This window comes from Schistocerca cancellata, chromosome 10, assembly GCF_023864275.1.
Source record: "Schistocerca cancellata isolate TAMUIC-IGC-003103 chromosome 10, iqSchCanc2.1, whole genome shotgun sequence".
NCBI classification, from domain to species: domain Eukaryota; kingdom Metazoa; phylum Arthropoda; class Insecta; order Orthoptera; family Acrididae; genus Schistocerca; species Schistocerca cancellata.
In genome coordinates this window covers 66,074,164-66,091,159 of record NC_064635.1, presented here as the reverse complement: position 1 = coordinate 66,091,159, position 16,996 = coordinate 66,074,164, and the positions used below count along the sequence as shown (strand labels likewise).

At 41.6% G+C, this 16,996-nt stretch overlaps 1 long non-coding RNA gene across 1 annotated transcript; it reads right to left on the bottom strand.

Annotated features, from left to right (window-relative positions):
* Positions 1-15,023: 15,023 nt before the first annotated feature.
* LOC126106872 (uncharacterized) lies at positions 15,024-15,832 on the bottom strand. The gene is made up of 3 exons (XR_007523403.1): positions 15,577-15,832; positions 15,313-15,423; positions 15,024-15,153 (listed from the first exon to the last, which is right to left on the bottom strand). It is a non-coding gene; the product is annotated as an uncharacterized LOC126106872 (long non-coding RNA).
* Between the last annotated feature and the right edge of the window lie 1,164 nt (positions 15,833-16,996).

The following is a 16,996-nucleotide window of genomic DNA, read 5'->3' as shown; positions in this document are numbered from 1 at the left end:
ATCATGTGATGTATCTGACCCCAGGAATGTGTCAATAAAGTTTCCCCTTCCTGGGACAATGAATTCACGGTGTTCTTATTTCAATTTCCAGGAGTGTATGTGTGTTTGTGTGTGTGTTTGTGTGTGTGTTTTCGCAATTGTAATGATGTAGGCAGTTGTAAATCCACCTGATGATGGAGGTTTAAACCTCTGAAACGCGTCGTGGAGATAAATAGTGACTGGTAACAGTAAACGTATTGTTTCATTTGATGTCAGTGACAATCAAGGTAAAGCCTAATCTGAAATGTTCGCGTTTAAAGAAGCCTGTATGATGCCCTCGACGGCGAGTGTTCATCAGAGACAAGGTTATCGTCAGGAGTGCCCCAGAGAAGTGTGATGGGACCGCTGTTGCTCTCTGTGTACATAAATGATTTGAAGGACAGGATGGGCAGAAATCTGCGATTGCTTGTTGATGATGCCGTGATGTACGGTAACGAGTCGAAGTTGAGTGAGGAATATGTAAGACGATCTAGACAAAATTTCTAGTGGGTTGATAAATGGCTGCTAACCCTAAATGTGGAAAAACATAAGTTGTTGCGGATGAGTAGGAAGATCAAACCTGTAATGTTGGGATACAGTATTACATGTGTCCTGCTCGACACAATTAAGTCATTTAATTATCTAGGCGTAACGTTGCAAAGCGGTATGAGGCGGAATGAGCAAGTGAGAACTGTGATATGGAAGGTAAATGGTCGACATCGGTTTATTGAGAGAATTTCAGGAAAGAGTGGTCCACCTATAAAGGAGACCGCATGTAGAACGTTGGTGCGACTTATTCCTGAGTACTGTTCGAGTGTTTGGGATCCGTACCAGGTCTGATTCAAGGAAGACATCGTAGCAATTCAGAGTCGGGCTGCTAGATTTGTTACTGGTAGATTCGAATAACACGTACTGTAAGTGTTACGAAGATACTTTGGGAACTCATACAGAAATCCCTAGAGGGAAGGTGACATTCTTTTCGAGAAACATTATTGAGAAAATTTGGAGATCCGGCGTTTTAAGCTGACTATCGAGCGGTTCTACAGCCGCCAACAAACAATACACTTAAGAACCACGAAGATAAGATACGAGAAACTATATATGGAGACAGTCGTTTTTTCCTTGCACTGCTTGCGAGTGGAACAGGAAAGGAAATCACTAGTAGTGGTACAGGGGACCCACTGTCACGCACCCTACAGTGGCTTACGGCGTATCTATGTAGATGTAGATGAAGTTGCTGTTTTACAGGAAGCAGAATGCGCCTCTAAGAGTCAAAGTACATAGAAGGGCATGGCTGATAAGGGGAGTGACACATGGCTGTCGCCCATCGCCGATGTTACTCAGCAGGTACACTGACCAAGCAGCAAAAGAAGCCAAAGCTAGTTGTGGAGCGGGAATTAAAGGAGAAGAAATGAAAACATTTAGATTTGGTGACGATACTGTAATTCTATGAGACGCCATGAAGGACTTCGAAGAGTAGTAGAACGGAATAGGTAGTGTCTTGAAAAGAGAATACGAGAAGAGTATGACAAAATGAATCAAAAATAATGGATTCTAGTCGAATTAAATCAGGTCATGCGGAGGGAATTCGGTTAGGAAAGGAGATACTAAAACCATTTGATGAGTTTTGTTATTTGGACAGTAAAATAACTCATGACGGTAGAAATAGAGAGGATACAAAGGACGGTCTGGCATCTGCAAGGAAAATATTTCTGAAGAACAGTCATTTGTTAATATCGAATGGAGATTTGAGCATTAGGAAGTCTTTTGTGGCTGGCTCTGAGCACTATGGGACTTCACTTCTGAGGTCATCAGTCCCCTAGAACTTAGAACTAGTTAAACCTAACTAACCTAAGAACATCACACACATCCATGTCCGAGGCAGGATTCGAACCTGCGACCGTAGGGGCCGCGCGGTTCCAGACTGTAGCGCCTAGAACCGCTCGGCCACCCCGGCTGGCCAAGTCTTTTGTGAAAGTTTTTTCGATGTGGAGTGTATCCGTGTAGGGAAGGGAAACGTGAGCAATAAACAATTCAGACAAGAGGATAGTAGAAGTTTTTGAAATCCGTCGCTATAAAACATTTTGAACTGTGTGAATCATGAAATTCTTCTAGATAAGCTTCTGTATTGTGCTATGAGTGGGACAGTGCATAAATTGTCTAATTCATATTTGACTGGAAGAATGAAGAACGTTGAAATTAACAGTACAGACAGTCTGCAAAAATCAGCAGAGTCCTCTAACTGGGGAGGTGTCAAGGATGGTGTCCCACAGGGTTCAGTCTTGGGTCCCTTATTGCTTTTAATATGTATTAATGACTTGCCACTCTATATTCATGCTTATGCAAAGCTAGTTCCTTTTTCTGATGGTACAAGTACAGCAATCACACCCAACATACAAGAACTAGCTGGGGAAATGGTGAACAATGTCTTTCAGAAAATTATTAAGTGGTTCTCTGTCATTGGACTTTCACTAAATTTTGAGAAAACACAGTATATGTAATCCTGTACAGTAAATGGCATGACAGCATTGATAAATATAGACTTTGAACAGAAGTCTGTTGCTAAGGCAGAATATTCAATTTCTGTGTCTGTGCATTGATGAGGAATTGAATTGGAAGAAACACATTGATGATATGCTGAAAAGATTAGATTCAGCTACTTACGCTATTAACGGTATTGCAAATTTTGGTGATAAACATATCAATAGATTAGCGTATTATGCCTGTTTTCATTCATTACTTTAGTATGGCATGATGTTTTGGGGTAATTCATGATGAAGAGAAAAAGTATTCACTGCACATTAGTATGTAATCAGAATAATAGTTGAAGCCCACCCCCCCCCCCCCCCCATATCACTTTGCAGACATTTATTCAGGGTTACTCGGGATATTCAACGTACCTTCGCGATACATGTATTCATTTATGAAATTTGTTACTAATAACACGTCCCACTTCAAAAATAATAGCGAATTACGTAGGTACATGAGTACAAGAAAGGATGATCTTCACTATTCTGGGTTAAATCTGAAAGGGATGAATTATGCTGACACAAAAGTCGTTATCATTTGGCAAACAGCATTACAAGTCTGACAGATAGCCAATCAACTTTTAAAAACAAATTAAAGGAATTTCTGGATGACAACTCCTTCTACTCTGTAGATGAATTTTTAAATATGAAGTAGTAATTGTAAAAAAGGTGTAATGAAAAGCTATTTAAACAGTCACTTTCAATGTCCTTACGAAATGTCGAATTCATTATCCATGGAACAGGTGTTAATGTAATGTAATGCAATGCAGTGCATTGCAGAGATTACATGTGTTGATCGAGGAACTAATAAACAGGTACTAAGTCGAATTGGGGAAAAAATGAATCTATGGCACAACTAGACCACAAGAAGGGCTCAGTTGATAGGCCATATACTGAGGCGTCAAGGAATCGTAAATTTCGTATTGGAGGGGAGTGTGGCGGGTACCAATTGTAGAAGGCGGTGGATGTGGATCGCTAGTGATGCAGAAATAAAGAGGCTCGCACACGATAGATTAGCGTGGAGAACTGCATCAAAGTAGTCTTCTGACTGAAGGCCACAACAACAAGGAAACCTTTACGGTTGTACTCTCATTTGTAACTGACGCTGCAGTACTGAGTCGACTACTTTTCGGACTCCCACCTTTCTGCTTCGCTCAGTGGCTGTCAGGACGCGATGTGAGGAAAGTGCGAATTGGATTTGACGTGATGGACATCTGGTTGGCCCTGTGGGGCCTTTCTGTTGGTGGTACCTCATTACAGTACGTGGTGCGGACGAAAGCGGGGTAGATGCACGTGATGAATCGTGTGGGGAGCAGACTGGCGGCTGCTTACGTGACAGGCCGCAGACTGTGTTATGCTAATCGGCAGAGAGGTGGTGGTGGTGGGGGGGGAAAGGGGGGAAGGGGGGGGGGAAGCGGTCTGTGCAGCGAGTGAAGCCGTAACTCGTGGTGGCGCAGTAACTCACCCAGCAGCTACGCGAAGCCAGTGAGCGTGCCGGGCGTATATACATATGGGGCTGACGGCGAAGCGGCGGGAAAAATTTGTCTCCTCTTACTTCGCAAAAAGCAGAAAGAAATTAAAATAAAAAAGTGACTCGGCGAGGCGTTGACGTGTCTTGCAAGGCTCTCCACCAAGTTACCGAGGTCCCCTTTCGAATGTTTACAAAAAACAATTAAATAACTCATTTTGGGACACAAATAGACTTATTGCTCCTCAGTAGGGGACGTTGGGGTAAATACTCCCAGGCGGGATAAGTGGCCATAATTGTTTTGCCTTGAGCAGTGCTGCTGGCTGCTCAGAAGTGTTCATACTATTTATAAGGGCTGGCACATACATGACACTTTCTTGTTGGCAGACCGTTTGTTACTCTCAGATAGCGCTCACGTAGTTGTTTATACTAGCGCCAAATTTTCGCTGATAGTTTCTGACGGTTGCTCGCAAGAACTATCCTTAACTGTCTGAGAGTCTTACGAGAGCAGAGGTACCGTTTACACACAGCACGATGAGAGAGAGTTTGAAGGTCTTATTTACTAAACGTTATTATAATGTAGTTGTGGTCTTCAGTCCTGAGACTGGTTTGATGCAGCTCTCCATGCTACTCTATCCTGTGCAAGCTTCTTCATCTCCCAGTACTTACTGCAACCTACGTCCTTCTGAATCTGCTTGGTGTATTCATCTCTTGGTCTCCCTCTATGATTTTTACCCTCCACACTGCCCTCCAATGCTAAATTTGTGATCCCTTGATGTCTCAGAACATGTCCTACCAACCTGTCCCTTCTTCTTATCAAGTTGTGCCACAAACTCCTCTTCTTCACAATTCTATTCAATACCTCCTCATTAGTTATGTGATCTACCCATCTAATCTTCAGCACTCTTCTGTAGCACCACATTTCGAAAGCTTCTATTCTCTTCTTGCCCAAACTATTTATCGTCCATGTTTCACTTCCATACAAGGCTACACTCCATACAAATATTTCAGAAACGACTTCCTGACACTTAAATCTATACTCGATGTTAACAAGTTTCTCTTCTTCAGAAACGCTTTTCTTGCCATTGCGAGTCTACATTTTATATCCTCTCTACTTCGACCATCATCAGTTGTTTTGCTCCCCAAATAGCAAAACTCCTTTACTACTTTAAGTGTCTGATTTCCTAATCTAATTCCCTCAGCATCACCAGACTTAATTCGACTACATTCCATTATCCTCGTTTTGATTTTGTTGATGTTCATCTTATATCATCCTTTCAAGACACTGTCCATTCCATTCAACTGCTCTTCCAAGTCCTTTGCTGTCTCTGACAGAATTACAATGTCATCGGCGAACCTCAAAGTTTTTATTTCTTCTCAATGGATTTTAATACCTACTCCGAATTTTTCTTTTGTTTACTTTACTGCTTGCTCAATATACAGATTGAATAACATCGGGGAGACGCTACAACCCTGTCTCACTCCCTTCCCAACCGCTGCTTCCCTTTCATGTCCCTCGACTCTTATAACTGCCATCTGGTTTCTGTACAAATTGTAAATAGCCTTTCCCTTCCTGTATTTTACCCTTGCCACCTTTAGAATTTTATAATGGGAACAGACGCAGGGAAATGTGTAAAGCTCTATCACTGTCTGACACTCCACTCCTTTACACGTTTGTCAAACAACAGCAAAAACACCCTGTGAGTACATTAGCGTCTCCAGATTAAGTTAGTGGGGTTAGGAGTGGAGCCTTATTCTAGGATAGAGCACGTTGGTGTTTAGCTGTACACAATTTGTTTAATTTCAGAATTATTGCCAAAGAAGTACACGAATTTACATAGGATGTGACACGACAATGTTCGGATAGTTGTCAACATAATGCATTACATCCTGTTTAACCGAAAGTACCCTGAACACAACAATATAAAATTTAAATAGAAGGTTCTCTACATTATTATCTAGAGTATTACTACAACTACCGTGAATTTGGCCGATATTACGACAAATCATCCGATTCCGGTTCTAAGTTCGGTACTATTTAGGATGAGTCTATGGAGGATGGTTAGTTTTTGTGACAAGATGAGCGAAAGATTACTCAGGGCTGCTCGAGTTCATAGTGGACACAAGTTGGTGAACCAACATGTTTACACCTCTGCTAGCGGCATTTACCTTAACTGTGATGAGCAGTCAGCTGTAGGGCTCCTCTCGACCCCTGAAAATCCTATAAAAAAGCTAATCAAAATCTTTACTGATTTTATCAGCAGAAACTGCTCTGTTTCTCGTCAGGTGAGAAAATATGCAATCATCCCTAGTCTGGAAATATGGAGATATACACGTGCATAGATGGAGCAGTGTGTATGCTACAATGCCCTCTCAGTTCTCGAATTTAAATGAACTACATGGCTGTTTTGTTTCTCCACTACTGGAGCTCAACAACTCTTCAGCTAATTTGTAGCTGAATGTCAGCCGAAGTGAACGCAGTGTTCACTCAGAATTCTTCTTTTGGCTTCGTACAGAGCGTGATTAGCCCTGTTCGACACTTGACGCTGGTTCAGAGGAGAGTCTCCGAAGTTTTCAGGCTTGTGTCTTTCGTAGCAAACTGTACCCCTCCTGTGTCCTTTCGTGTTTCATGTCACACCTTTTTCAGTCTAATGGTAGCATTCCATTCATCTTATGCAAACTATCTCTGCCAATCACAAAGGGCCTACCGTCAAACTGTGTTGAAATGTCGTCCCTTTCTACTCCTTCCAAGTTTATTCCAGCCAATTGAACATTTTGTGCCCACTCCTGATGCCTGTAAGTTACACGTGTACATCACGAGCGTACCACGAGCATTTCACATAGTCAACTGCATCGCTGGTCTGTTTGTATCCTTCTGGAAATTTCCCAGCCCACTTCTCTAAAGGATTTCTCCATAGCAAGCAGTGCTGACAAATTACCTGCTCTCCTCAATGTACCGCCTAGCACGTTCCCTTGTCTCTTTCGCTACGGGTCACCAATCCCTTTTTAAAAGTGTTCCAGTGTACTCGGGCTGTGACGGCGCAACTCGCATCTGCCCCCAAACTAAAACATTTCCTCCACCAGCTTTTTTCACCTTTTGCTCATTGACATGCAGGATTTGGGTTCGGTGTGTTAATACCATCGAATCGAATGTCATCCCATTGCATTACATACTGTACATTTTAATAGGCAAATCTGCTCAATATCGCCGAAGTATGTCAGGTGACATACTCAACTACTTGTTACATGTAAAATCTCTCATATTCGGAAGGACGACGGTTCAATCCCGCGTCCGGCCATCCTGATTTAGGTTTTCCGTGATTTCCCTAAATCACTCCAGGCAAATGCCGGGATGGTTCCTCTGAAAGGGTACGGCCGACTTCCTTCCCCATCCTTCCCTAATCCGATGAGACCGATGACCACGCTGTCTGGTCTCCTTCCCCAAACCAACCGACAACCAACCAAAATCTCTCATGTAAGATGCGAATTTGACATTCATTCAATCTGCCACCTTACAACTGACAATATTATCGTTATCTATACTTTTTGTCTAAAAATTGCTAGGCTGTCTAACAAAACTTTAATATCAAACATTTGCTGCAACTTCCTACTGTCGGACACGTCAGTATTCTGACACAGAACAAAGAAACAGAAATTAATTACTCTTGCTACAAATCATGGAAAGTCAATTCTCCTGTTTCTTTAAAGCCAGTACCACCATTAGACTGTTGTTTATTTATATTGTTACATTGACACTTACACAATCATGATTTCGGCTTCAAAGTGCCATTGTTTGATAATGGTCAGTAAACAATGCTGGTACTGACTTTAAAGAAATATTCTATGACTGTGGCCCGGAATTATGAAAAAATTATAAAGTCTCCTGCATCTGACTGTGATTATAGAAATATTTTCTAATATCTAACATTTAATACAATAATGCTCCTGCACACAACAGACGACTTACTCATCTTGCCACTGCAACTGTATGAATATTCTGCATGCAGCAACATCGTAAAATAATTCAAAAGAAATACTGCCATCTATGCAGAGTACAATGCATGGTCACAGCTACTGATGCAACTACTCTTTTGCTTCTTTTTTTTCTTTTTTGCAGAAATTAAATGGTTAGGAGTGGTTTAGTCCACATGCATTAAGTGGTGTATAAAAACAGAAAGAAATCAATAAAAACTTTTACTTTACTATATTCTGAAGATTGATGATTCATACACTGACAAATTTTACTCAGACATTTGTTTTCCTTGGACAGTTTTTTATTGGCAAAAACTTTAATCATCTCACAACATCTATAATCAAAAATTATGTATCTGGTCACAACAAAGACACGAATATTAATTGTGGTTTATGCATATATAGTGCACAAGCAAGCAACAACTGCACACAGCAAAAAATCTCCTCTGTGGTCACTAGCGTGGACAGGGCAAGCTGCGACCTCTCCTGACACGCGACTTCTCTCCACACCAGGCTGCATACGACTACAACCAACAACTGTTCGCTCGCTGCCTCTCGTGATAACAATATTTCACGCTCAGAGTTTGTGTAGAGACGAAACAGCAGAACCAATTGCCAACATTTCAAAAAAGATATGAACGTCCAATTTTTAAGTTTTCTGTCGCAGTTCTGTGCGTGAAGCAAGAGGTTGTGATGGAAGACCATCGGTCTGCAGTACCACATTTAATACTTCTACTGGCAGAGGTCCACAACAATGTCGAAACGAGAGTGACAACGATGGAGATAGTTGAAATTGTTATAACTGGACCAAAATTGAAAACTGACAAGCAAAAAAGGAAAAATGTTCCTATCGAAGCACAAAAAAAGCGAATATGTTCTTGTTTATTTAAAAGACTGACTGAAAAGTGGGGTGCCAGCTGCCTCATTCTACTTTCCCCAGCACCTTAAAAAATTTTCTCACAAATTTTGGCGTCCGAACATATTTGCTCCCTTTTTAACATGCAACTCACTTCAAATTCCCACAAGCTGCCCTAACTGTAACTCACTCACACCCACTAGTCCATCGCTGTAAGTCCCCTATGCCCATCATCTCCCAGTTGCCCTTTCTCACTCACTGATTCAACCCAACTCACTGTCATTATCTCTTTGTGTCTGTCTAACTGTTGCTTTATCTTGTCCCTCAGCCATAGTCCATTTCGTTCTGTCCTACTACTACAGTTTCCTCTCTCTGTCAATGTCTCCCTCTTCCACTCTCTCTCTTACTGCTAATATCTCAGTCCTCCCTTCCTACTGCTACAACCTCTTCTCTCTCTTCCTCATTGTCATTTTTGTCATATACTCTGTCTCTCTCATTATCACTGGCTCTCTCCCACCTTTCTCTTTATTCCCCTCCCCCCTCTCCCTGGCACTGTCTTCTACGCTATTTTCCCAACACTGTACTGTCATTGTCAACTATGTTCCACTGTGACTGTGTCCCCTCTCTTTCTCTCACACTACCACTGTCTCTTTCGCTCTTTCTATAACACAACCACTGTCTACTTACTTCTAGTATTTCTGCTTTTCTGTGTCTTTGCCATTGCCACTGTCTTCCTCTCTCTCAGCATAGAAAGGAGCGAATACTGTTGCGTGCCAGGCTGTGGCTAAGCCATGTCTCCGCAATATCCTTTCTTTCAGGAGTGCTAGTTCTGCATGGTTCGCAGGAGAGCTTCTGTAAAGTTTGGAAGGTAGGAGGCGAGGTACTGGCAGAAGTAACGCTGTGAGGACGGGGCGTGAGTCGTGCTTGGGTAGCTCAGTTGGTAGAGCACTTGCCCGCGAAAGGCAAAGGTCCCGAGTTCGAGTCTCGGTCCGGCACACAGTTTTAATCTGCCAGGAAGTTTCATATCAGCGCACACTCCGCTGCAGAGTGAAAATCTCATTCTGGAAACATCCCCCAGGCTGTGGCTAAGCCATGTCTCCGCAGTATCCTTTCTTTCAGGAGTGCTAGTTATGCAAGGTTCGCAGGAGAGCTTCTGTAAAGTTTGGAAGGTTGGAGACGAGATACTGGCAGAAGTAAAGCTGTGAGTACCGGGCGTGAGTCCTGCTACGGTAGCTCAGATGGTAGAGCACTTGCCCGCGAAAGGCAAAGGTCCCGACTTCGAGTCTCGGTCGGGCACACAGTTTTAATCTGCTAGGAAGTTTCATATCAGCGCACACTCCGCTGCAGAGTGAAAATCTCATTCTGGGATCATTTTATCTCTTTGTAAACATTTTGGATTAATTAACTGAAGAAAAGACGAGAAAAAATAGTGATGCTGTATCTACGTCTATGCTTCGCCTGGCAGAGGGTTCACCGAACCACCTTCACACTAATTCTCTATTATTCCAATCCCGAACAGCACACTAAAACAATGAACACCTACATCTTTCCTTGCGAGCTCTGAGTTCCCTTATTTTATAATGGTGCTCGTTTCTGCCTATGTAAGTCGGCGTCACCAAATTGTTTTCGCATTCGGAGGAGAAAGCTGGTAACTGAAATTTCGTGAGAAGATTGCGTCGCAACGAAAAACGCCTTTGTTTTAATGGTGTGCACCCCAAATCCTGTGACATGTCGTATCCTGAAATACAAAACGTGCTGCTCTTTTTTAAACGTTATCGATGTACTCCCTTAATGCTATCTGGTAAGGACCCCAGACTATACAGCAGTACCCCAGGAGAGGACGGACAAGCGAACAGTAGGCGGTCTCTTTAGAAGATGTGCTGCATCTTGTAAGTGTTCTGTCAATAATACGCAGTCTTCGTTTTGCCTTCCAATTTAAGCTGTTCCTAGGTATTTAGTTGCATTTACGGCCTTTGGGTTTGACTGATTTATCGTGTAACCGAAGTTTAACGGATTCCTTTTAGCACTCAGGTAGACGACTTCACACTTTTCATTATTTAGGGTCACTTGTCAATTTGTGCACCATACAGATATCTTTCCTAAATCGTTTTGCAATTTGTTTTGATTTTCTCTTGAGTTTACTGGACGATAAAGGCAGCATCACATGCAAAAAACCTAAGACGGCTGCTGAGATTGTCTTGTAAATCATTTATATAGATAAGGAGCAGCAGAGGGCCTATAACACTACCTTGCGGAACGCCAAAAATCACTTCTGTTTTATTCGAAGACATTCCGTCAATTACTACGAACTGTGACCTTCCTGACAGGATATTACGAATACAGTCACGTAACTTAGAAGATATTCCGGAAGTACGCAGTTTCACAACAAGCCGCTTGTGTGGTACAGTGTCAAAAGCCTTCTGGAAATTTAGAAATACGGAATCAATTTGAAATCCCTTGTCAATACCATTCAACACTTCGTGTGAGTACAGAGCGAGTTGTTTTTCACAAGAACGATGCTTTTTAAATCCATGTTGGCTGTGTGTCAATAGACCGTTCACTTCGATGTCATTCATAATATTCGAACACAATATATGCTCTAAAATCCAACTGCACATCATCGCTAATGGTGTGGGCCTGTAATTTAGTGGATTACTCCTCCTACCTTTCTTGAATATTGGTGTGAGCTGTGCAACTTTCCAATCTTTGGGTACGGATTTCCCGTGGATCAAGCGGTTGTATACGATGTTAAGTACGGAGCTATTGCATCGGCTACAGTAGGTGGCAACTAGAGTGTGTTCAATATGAAACATTCGCTACTCGAACTACTGCAATACAGCGAGCGCCAACACTGCCAGCTAAATAAAAGATTCAAACTACTGAAGGCACTAACTACTGTTTCAAATGGCTCTGAGCAATATGCGACTTAACTTCTGAGGTAATTAGTCCCCTAGAACTTAGAACTAATTAAACCTAAGTAACCTGCCCGAGGCAGGATTCGAACCTGCGACCGTAGCGGTCACGCGGTTCCAGACTGTAGCGCCTAGAACCGCTCGGCCACTCCGACCGGCCACTAACTACTGATAGGCATAGTTAGCAAATGAAAGATTTTGATAGAGAACAAACAATGTATTTACCTTAATTGTGTTCAAAAGTCATAATATATATATATATATATATATATCAGTTCATGACATCCAGTCTTACAAATTCACTCTCTCTGATGGACACACTTCCAGATCGCCCGCTCTCAAAACTCTGCCATTTCTCTGTTACCACATCCACCACTGCTGGTGCCTCACCTCCAACTGCGCAACTAGACTTGCCCACTGTTTCTATGTTTCGATACAGTGTATCGATACCTGGAACTGTTTCAGTGTTTCGGAACGGCTATGGTTCACTGTTTCGAAACAGTGGTGTTTCATTCCGCCCCTGTCTCGGATCTCGAGCCAGACATAGAAACTGTATCGTTGTTTGAAAATAAGACTGTTTCAGTCCACCTGCGCCTGGAACGGACTAATTGTATCGAAACAGTGATGTTTCATTCCGCTCTGTGTCGGACGAGATTCGGGCTCGGCACAGGTACTGAAACACAACATACCACTTCATGAAACACTTTCAAGGGTGTCGAAATCTTTTGATAAGCAATAGCATGGAGCTTAAGATATCCGAAAATAAAGCTTCGTTTCTAGCTGACCGTCCTATTCCGAAATGGCGTAACATCTGCTTTATAAACACTAACCAAACAATAAAACAACGCATACTATTCGCATTCAAAATAATAAATATGTGAAAATCATTCAGTTAAATTACACTTTTTTTATAACATACGCTTCTCTGTTCATGTACAGTAGTCATATTAAGAAATGCAAGTAAGACTACAACATTTTAAATAAAAAAAGGCGTAGAGTGACAGTTATTAGACATGTACATAAATTTGATGTAGGTATAATTGCAAGCAATCTGTTTGACATTTCACTGATAGTGTAATGGTGAACGGGAAGCATCGTAAATTTATAGTAGCGGTTCGAAACACCTTGAAACAGAAAAATTTTTCCTGTTATATTTTGTTATTTATTCGAATTATTTGGCGTTATTTGTGAGTCTATAGTCACTGTGTCTATTATCCACAATGATTCCCTTTGAGTGCATGGAAATTAGCAGGATGGGTATATTAGCCATACTAATGGAATGTGGGAATGCCAGTAGCATATCTGTTGTTTCTGCCGTTTGCTCCCACCTCCAGTTCCGTTCGTGGTGGTTCTTCTGTCTTCAGCTAAGGCTTTCCTCAGCCAATTGAAAAGTATGAAAGTCACATGACACAAAAGCAGCGCGTTTGCTGCAGGAAATACGAAACTGCCAAGACGCCTAAGTGATAGTTCCATACTTTCTGCGTTATGATTAGCGCTCTCGCACCTCATTTGTGTTTATATGGACATACTTATACAGTAGACATTCAAGATGATAAATTGTGTAGGTTTATTAGATTACAAAACACAAACTGTTTCACTGTTTCGAAACAGCGTATCGAAACATTACATTGGACTGTTTCATTTGTTTCGAAACATTTACGTGTTTCAGTTTACCCATCTCTATGCGCAACGCTACGCGCTGTTCACATCCAACTAGTGGTGGGCAGGAAATCGCGTATCTGTTAGAAATCACAGTGACTGAGAAGTCACAGATATCACAGTAGCAACTTTACAGAATCTAACTGCGATTTCAGTCACAGTTAGCAGTCGCAAGTAGTATTTCATATTCAAAGACGTGAGCCATCTATTGGTCGAATTTAGCACTGCTTTATGCGATTTCAGTGACAAGTCGCAGCTAAGATTCGCAAGTAGCAACTAAAAAGCGCGGTTAACAGTGGCATCTGTTGGCCAAAGTTCGTACTACGTCCATCTCTGCGATGCGGTATCAAGTCTAACTCGAAGGTCTAACTGCGATTTCCGTGACAAGTCGCAACGAAGAGTCGCAAGTAGCAACTAAAAAGCGCAGTTCGCACTGCCATCTGTTGAGCAAAGTTCATACTACGCTATTCGCTACCGAGTCAAACTGCGATTTCTGTGACAAATCGCAACTAAGAGTCGCAAGTAGCAACTAAAAAGCGCAGTTAACATACTTTTCCTAGTGTCATCTGTTGACCGACGTACGTACTTCGTTATGAGAGCCTTGTGCCTCACGAGTTCGATGTGCTGTGTATGCATATGAAGGGCTTATTTCAATAGTGGTACAAGTCCATTTTTGTTCATTTTGAGACACAGAGTCGTAAAGTTAAATGATCGCTGACAAATCTGCATTTGAGATACCAGAAATATTCAAACATATGGCTTCTTGCTAGAGATGAACCTTTATTTATGTTTGTTTGGATCACTAATTTCAGAAGCATTATAGACAGAAAAGTGGAACTAATGGACTTCTACCACTATTGAAATAAGCCCTTCATATTATATGACGACATGCACATTCAGCATCAGTTATGATTGGTCAAATACTGCTGTGACTCTGAATGTATTATATTAATAAGAAGCAACATTGCCTTTTTCTCCTGAAAATATCAAGTAACGTAACAAATGTGTTTGATTCTGCTTCCAATATGACAGTTTAGGTTAATACTCCACATGCCTACAGGACTTTGCAATGTTAACACAGCACAACTCAGACATCTGTATAAGTGTAGAGAAATGAAAACAGTCATATGAATGCCTCACTTTTGTTCCGATACAGTTCAAGACTCGGGAGAAAAGTTTTACACCTGGTGTTCTACATGGCAACTTCACACACAAGAACTTTTTGCCGACACTACTACCACCTACATAAGTAAGCTTTTCCTGTGTTACTTTCAAGTAATGCACTTAAGCTATTCCCGATTTAACTGGAAGATCTGTACTTCCCACTTTCATATCAACAGCCTCAAAATGCATATTGTAGACTTCGGGATATGTTACAGGCCAGTGTCACACCAAGATTGTGGAGAAAGGGGGGGGGGGGGGGGGGCGGCATGTCACTCTCCAACAAGTGTTTACCAATAAGTAAGTGGCGGAAAATTATGGGTATAGGACGGCTGAAACATGTGGAAAATGAGATTTTTATAATTCACTCACTGTATTTGACATTTATTATTCCTTTAAAATCGCACAACAACTTCAATAAAACACAGTTTACTCATTCACACACTTATTTCACAATTATTTCACTTTTAAACTGCAAATCGTCTAAGAGCTGTCTTGAATCATCAAGAGTCTCTCTCAAAAACAGCCTTGATGTGGATAGATACGTACAGCAACCAGTAATCAGAGTCAGAACTGTGTCTGCAAAAACACAAGGATTATTAAACAATTTTTCCGGTCATTAATTACTAGCAATATAATTGACAGAGTAGATTGCTAATATTTGCTATAATGAATATCACATTTGCAAGAACGATCTCACTGAAGTAATTAAGTCCATCGAAACGCTTAGAAACTAACCTCTCGTCTGACGAAAACGGTCTAAAGACGCTGTGGCAATTTCTTCAGATCTGTTGACAATGATATTTTGAGTTATCACTTTACTGAGTGACTGAAATGTAGTTCAGGTACCTGTGAACATAACAATATGTTAGAATTCATTTTCTAAATACGAACTATTACGGTACTGTACGCTACTTAAATATTAATTACACTATTAATATTTTCACAGTTGTTTCTTTAATACAAAATTAAAGCCAACGGAAGAAAAAACGTAAAACATACTTGCCAATGACAGGTTTGTTGAGATGCAATTTTCTGTGTTGACAGATGTAACTTTTTCATACGGTGGTAAGTAGCAGAAGTCACAGAAATCGCAGAAGTAGCAGAAATCGCAGAAGTAGCAGAAGTCACAGAAATCGCAGAAGTAGCAGAAATCGCGGAAGTAGCAGAAATCGCAGAAATAGCAGTGGCGGAGGGATACACGAACTATGTTCCTTAACTGCGACTCTTAACTGCGACAAATCACAGTTAAGAATAACTGATCCTGAAAAGTAGCATTCACAGAAATCACTGATATCGGAAAATCGCAGTTTAGCCCATCACTACATCCAACTGCCCAACACTACAATAGCGAATATTCCAACAATGCAAACCAGCCACAGACTTCACACAGCACAGTCAGTGATTTTAATGTAGAGTGCTACGTGGCGTTGCCAACATAAAAACTTACAAATAAATAAGAAGAAGAAATCCTCGGTTATGATTTTCAAATGGAGAAGCGACTTTAACTGTAGCGATTAGCAACCGGCAAAGCGGAACGTATATGGTACGTGGCCATAGGGGCGGGGGAGTGGAAGCAGAGGGGGTACCCTGACGCAGTGAAGATTTCAAGTAAACCGTGTATCTCAGTGAGTCCTGGCGTCGTGTAAGTTCTGGGCTGACGCTGACTACGACAGGTGAAGTTATTTGATTGTACTTTGCTTTCATATTGATTTAAGTATTCACAAGACAGCTAGGGAATTATGACAAGTCTGAGTGCGTCCAGCAGTTTTCACAGAATATACGTTGAGCTTGCGTCATCCAAGCAGTACGTCTTTCTCTTTGTTTTTGCTTTTCTTTATAGTCATAATATTCTGACTGGTTTCTGGTTTGATGCTGTGAGAATAGCTAAATAGCAAGTCTCTACAAGTTTTGTGTCGGTTCGTGTTTTGCTGTCAGATGCTCATTTCGCCGCGTGAAGTAGTTTGAACTAATAACCACGCCTACTGGATTTTAACTGTTTAGTTTACGATACTGGTTACTCGTGTACCCCAGCTATAGTGTCCTCTGCTAGAGCCCCAGTTATTTGTTGCTGGCCGCTGCATGGGCGTTACGCAATCTCTTTGCGTCGTATTTTCATTTCGTTTTCGACGCTGCCGTTGGATTCCTTTCGACACGAGCTTCCCTCTGATTGGCGTTTTCTATAATTCAGGGCATATTTACGAGTCGAATGAAACGGCACCTTTCACTGTCTTGGAATTTTCAATGTAGTATAGATTTTCGCTTACATTCCGGGGAATATTTTTATTTCCTCACTTCGCGTCCCAGTACCGCTTCGCAAGCGCTTCACAATGACACTCCGGTTAATGTCGTATCTAAACGCGTTTTCGCGCTACATGTGTTTATACGCAGCGCTAAGCACAATGGAATCGCATTCGAGAGG